Below are 5,400 nucleotides of genomic sequence, written 5' to 3' on the forward strand. Positions count from 1 at the left end.
GCTAAAACAGTTTTATGATGGTGTGATTTGATGTTGGGTGCTGCTTTCCCAGAACAAAATGAGATAGGGCTCCTTTTTGGCAATTGAAGTTATGCATTACCATGGTGGCCTTTTGGCTGAGATTTGTACAACTTTAGTCAGAGGGAAAAAAGCCATGTGGATGAGATTAATCACTGTCAAATCCAGTAGTAGGATACCAAGCTTCATTTCTTGTGAACTCCACAGATGCTGCTGGCAGTGTTGGTGGCAAGAGGGGGGTGGCAAGTGGCGACCACCCATAGGTGCCGCCAGCAGTGTCAGCAGCGCTTTTTCACAGGAGGTGCACCATGTTCAGGGGGCACACATGTACCTGCACGCACCCCCTACACATCACCAATTGTGTCCAGACTGTGGAATAAGCTCCCTCTGGAAATCTTCAAGAGGAGACCGGACGGCCACCTCACTAGGGCCACCTGGCCCCAGTTGTTGTTCCTGCCTAGTGCATGGGGAACTGGACCTGATGGTCTTGTAAGGTCACTTCCAATCCCTAGCTATCTATGAATCAGCTGAGGGGGCTCCAGGCCACACTAGCTTGCTACTTCTCAGTGCAGCGAGAGCCCAGGATTGCAGTCCTGGGCTCCTCCTCTTGCACTGGCCATAAGCCATGGCTGGATCTGAGGCTGGATCCCACAATCACACCTCCCACCTTGCAGTGGCATGGCAGGAGGAAGGACCATGTGGCTTGCACATCAAATCCTGTCATGCCCGAATGTCTAGCAGAGGCCTCGGTGATTTAATATTTAGTGCTCGTGCTGCCCCACTCCTTTGCTGCGTGCAGATCCCCCGTCTCAAGGCGGTTTCCGTTGCTCCTGCCTACAGCAGCCCAGCACTTTAAAGACGTCGCGCTTCTCCGTGTCAGTGAGTCCCAAGCAGGACGGGGGCGGCTGCCAGCTCCGTTTCACTCCGAACAACTGCTCCGCTTGCGCCACCCCCGCAGGCCGCGAGGCTTTCTTTGCCTCCCGGCCCGCGGGCTGCACGGGCAGGGCTCGGGGACCCCCCGGCACGGGCGGAAGTGCTCCCGCCAGCTGTGCTGCACAAGGCGCTTCAGGGCAGCGGAACTCAGCAGCCGCGAGGGGAGGAGCCCGCGCCGCAGCCCAGAGCCCCAGCCTATCCCCGCGGCCGTGCCCGAGTGACGACACCAGCGCAGCTGCGCACGCGCCGAACCCGCCGCAGGCTCCATCCACGCAGCCCCATGAGGGCAGCTGCGCATGCGCATACGAACAAACACGTTAGTGACGGAAACGGGTGGGGAGGAGGGAAGCGTCGCGGGCTGAAGTGGTGACTTCCTGCCGGATTATCTGCATCCGGGTCAGAGGGCAGGGCTCACCTGGTTCGCGTCTGTTTGCTTCCGGCGAGCTCTTCCAGGGGGGAGCGGGGTCCGGAGCGAGGCCCGTCCTGCCCTGCGCGAGGGCCGCCGGCGGCTCCTCCCTGCTCCCGCCCCGGCCCGGGTGAGTGCCTCGGCGGCGGCGAGCCGCTGCTGGACGCGTGGAGCTCGGCACGGCCGGGCGGGGCGTTGGACTGTGGGGCACGAGCCTGCCTGGGAGGCATGTGGCGGGCGGAGTCCGAGGTCTGTGCCTTAAGCTGCCTATAGAGCGCCCTGGGGGCGGCAGGCCGGTTGGTGCTCAGAGTCCTGGGGGCTGGGCCTGCATGTGGGCTGCGTGCTGGGGGGTGGCGTGGGGTCCTTTTGCCTTACACAGCCATTCCCGAGTTGGACCTGGCACAGGGGAGGTGGGCTGGTAAGTGCAGCAATGAGTTCCTTGTGGCGCTTCTTATGTCACCGTGAGCTGAGTCACGCTCTCAGTAGAGGAGTCCTGCTCCAGGCAGGGCCGTGTGTGTGCTCACAGGGTGCCTTGCAGCCTTCCCACCCCTGCGGATTGCTGCACTGGCAACGGACGGGTGAGTTGGAGAGAAGTTAGAGGGTTCTTGGCAGCCAGTAGACTCCTGTCGAGACATCTGAAGTCTGGAGGGGCCTGGGTGACATTTGGGTTTGAGAACCACATACGTTGGGTCTTGTGTGTGTAGGAAACGGGTTCATCCAATGTCCTCTGCGCTTGTGCCTGTTAAACTCTCTTCTTTTTGGAGTAACTGGCCTTTTGGAGTCCAATAAAGAGTGCCGCATGAGGAGTTCTGCTGATGCAGTCAAAATTGTATCATGAAGGTGAAGATCTACCTGGTCAGGCTAACTTGGTTAAGACTTGTCAGGTTCTGTAATCATCTTCACACAGAAGTATGATGCAGTTAGCATCATGTCTGGCTACCTTTGATTCCCCAGCCAGAATGACCTGTAAGAACTGGGTCAGTGGAGGGTGGCATCTCGCATGTGTCTGGAGCAGGGATTAAACTGCTGCCTCTGGAACGATGATGAGGTGCCTTCCTTAACTACTCTACCATTGCACTGTGCATAGTATCAAACAGTGCTGGTATATTCCTCCTCAAAAGTGAGCCTTAGTCTGGCTGTTTTTTGCCAAAACGATGAATAATGCAAGTTCATTTAAGTTTCATCATAGCTATCATGTGGTTTGAAAAATAATGCTACTTACATTAGCTGATCAGTTCGTTCTACTGAGCAGGCAATTGCTGCTGCCTTTGTTTGTCTTTACGGTTTTTTATACCAGCGTTTCTCAACCCATGGGTCATGACTCATGACCCAAAAATGGGTCTCACGGTAATAAGAAACCTTAAAAATGGATCAATAAACTCAAACAATAGATTCTCCTTTAAAGGAGAAAAACTTGGGAAACTGGCTTTTCCCTTGCAGGCTAGCAGAATTCCAGCCTGCATAGGGCAGCTTGGGGCCCCCCTGTGCCTCCCTCCCGATGCCCCACACACTCTGGGGTGCAGGACACTGGCTTGGGACTGACCATCGATGTTTACAAGTGGGTCCTGCTGCAAAAAAGGTTGGCGGCCACTGCTTTACACCGTTAGGACTAAAAATTTGTCACTTAAAAATCTTGGATTATGGGGCAGAGTTCTGCTGTAAAGGATGGAATCGTTTTAGATTTGATTGCTGTGGATTTGTAGCATAAATGAGAATTTGGCATAAAAGAAGATATGAGAGTGTTGGGGTATGCTGGAAACTGGTGTATGATTTGACTCTTGGCTTAACTGGTGATGGAAAAATTTCAGTTTTGTTTCTTTGTAGTTCCTTTTCAACAGATTGTGAAATTCCCAGTGGGTGCAAAAAAGGAAGTGAAGCTGTTAACTTAAGCAAACCAGCATTCCTGTGGGCCTTTTATTGTTTTTTTATTTTAAATTGAGCTGATAGACTGAAAGTGTCTGCATTTCTGTTAGCTTAGTTTGCCATTTCTGCACAATTTTGGTTTCTGCTTTTAGTAGAGTTGAGGGTACCCATCTTAAAATTAGTTTTCTATGTCACCGTAATAACTAAAATATGTCAAATGTTTTCCAAATAAAAAGACACTAGCTTATAAGAGCTTGGTTTAGAATCTTTTTTTTTTCTTATAATGATACTTCATCTGTTTCTAGTGTAACATGTACAGAACCATACAAGGCAGCATAAGTGTGTAAATCTTAGGACTCAAATGTATTATTAATAGTAATATTCAATTCAGAGTAACTTAAAATAAAAATGAATGTAAGCTTATCCTGAAATGTAGGCCCTAGTTTGGTAACTGGATCTCTGTTCCAATTACAGGACTTTGGATTTCATAACATTTTTAGAGAAAACAAGACCAGTAACAAAAGTTTCGACTTTTAAATAGTTCCTTGAAGGTAGTTGTTTAAACAACTTCTGTATTTGGAACACAGCTAGTGTACACTGCTTGGGTGAATAGTAGTATTTGATCTTAGCTTTTGGCAAGTGAGTAATTTTGTTGCTTTGAGTGGCAATACTTGTCTGTAGGTGTGATCAAGCATTCACAGCATCCAGTCTAGATTTAGGTGACTTATTTTAAGCTACCTGAACCTAGACCAGGAGTGGCATGTGCAGCCTTTTGTCACTGCCAGGAGTGGTGTGGGTAAGTAACTCAGGATGGGAAAGGGGCTACCAGGTCTAGGGTGTTATCTGGGGTGGGAATAGCACAGCCTTAGGGCTATGCCACATGCAGTTCCCATGTGCTTGCTAGTAACTAGATTGAATTAACCCCTTCCTAAACCAGATGAACCATTTCTCAATCTAAGTTAGTGTACCAAATGCAATTTTGTGGCCAGTTAACACCCCCCCAATGCCTGAGTGAGTGGGTGTTTAGATCAACATAACTGTGATTACATTAAACACTAAGTGTGTAATGCCTGTATTTACCCTGCATTTGCAGGATTCTGAGAGTGAAAGTGACTAAAAAAATAAGACTGAAAGCAGGCCTTGGTTTTCACTGTACCGAAGACAGGTGAAAATTAGAGAGAGCTTAGCTGTGTTAGTCTGAAGTCGGTGAGAAGGCAGGGTAGGTATGCATTGTTACAGACTAAATAAGATTATATATGTGTAGAGCACAAGCTTTTGGGGGCTGAAATTCACTTCATCAGATGCAGTGAACAGTGTGAGGTAATAAACTGTTCTGAGGTAGCATTACCATCAAAAGAAGCTTGTTTGTATATAGAATGAGTTGAGTTTTAGAAAAAATGTTTAGGAGTTTCAATATAATGTTATCATTTTGTGTCTAATCTGTTTGAGAGGCAAGGATGTTGTATCTGATTTTTCTGTTTCTGTATTATTCAAGTAGTTTGTATATTTTGATGTTTTCCAACAAAATAAGTGAAAATGATAGGTTATATTATTTGTTTAAACCAGCGGGTTCCCAATCTCTGACACATTGTGTACTACCAATTTAAAATGATACAGCCGTAAGTACTACCAGCAAATTTTTCATACATATAGACCTCTCCCACCACCTAGGCTCAGGGCGGTCTGGGCCTTTCCAGCAGTGCAGGGGGCTCTTGCTGCTGTGCACACCCCAGGGAAGACATGGGGGGCATGTGCCCCCCAGATTTTTGCTCAGGGTGTAGGTGGGCTGCTTGTTGTGTGCTGGGCTCTGCACCATGCTGTGGTTGCCTCAGGCGCTGCGCATAATTCCATGTGCCTTCCACTGCTGGGCAGGCAGGGGACGAGGCACAGCCAGAATACAGAAAAAGGCACATTGCAAGTGGACAGTGGGCAGCCTGTCTTTGCCCCATGCACAAATTTGGGGGCAGGGCACATGCCCCCCATGCTTTCCCAGGGGTGTGCACTGTGACAGGAGCCCCCCATGCCTCTGAACGAGCTGTCCAGGGCTCCAGCCATTCCACCATCCACCCTGGGGCCCCATTCACCCCAGTCCCTGCTTCTGCCCCACTTTCTCCATCACCGTGGGGGCCTTGATCTGCTTCCCCCGTTTCCCTTCCCCCCAAACCCCTTTCTCCCCTCCC

At 49.9% G+C, this 5,400-nt stretch overlaps 1 protein-coding gene across 4 annotated transcripts in view; it reads left to right on the top strand.

The window, feature by feature from the left end:
- Positions 1-1,227: 1,227 nt before the first annotated feature.
- The window catches only part of PAPD4 (poly(A) RNA polymerase D4, non-canonical), a 117,314-nt gene continuing 113,141 nt past the window's right edge, over positions 1,228-5,400 (top strand). For 3 of the 4 annotated variants that reach the window (XM_019517740.1, XM_019517743.1, XM_019517742.1), the window contains exon 1: positions 1,353-1,487. The gene's annotated coding sequence lies outside the window, so the exon portion shown is untranslated. Of the gene's footprint in view, positions 1,284-1,352; positions 1,488-5,400 lie in introns of those variants that run through there. The other variant, XM_019517741.1, reaches the window with a different exon arrangement.

This window comes from Gavialis gangeticus, unplaced genomic scaffold (genome assembly GCF_001723915.1).
Source record: "Gavialis gangeticus isolate Ggan-Ray unplaced genomic scaffold, GavGan_comp1, whole genome shotgun sequence".
Lineage (NCBI taxonomy): Eukaryota > Metazoa > Chordata > Crocodylia > Gavialidae > Gavialis > Gavialis gangeticus.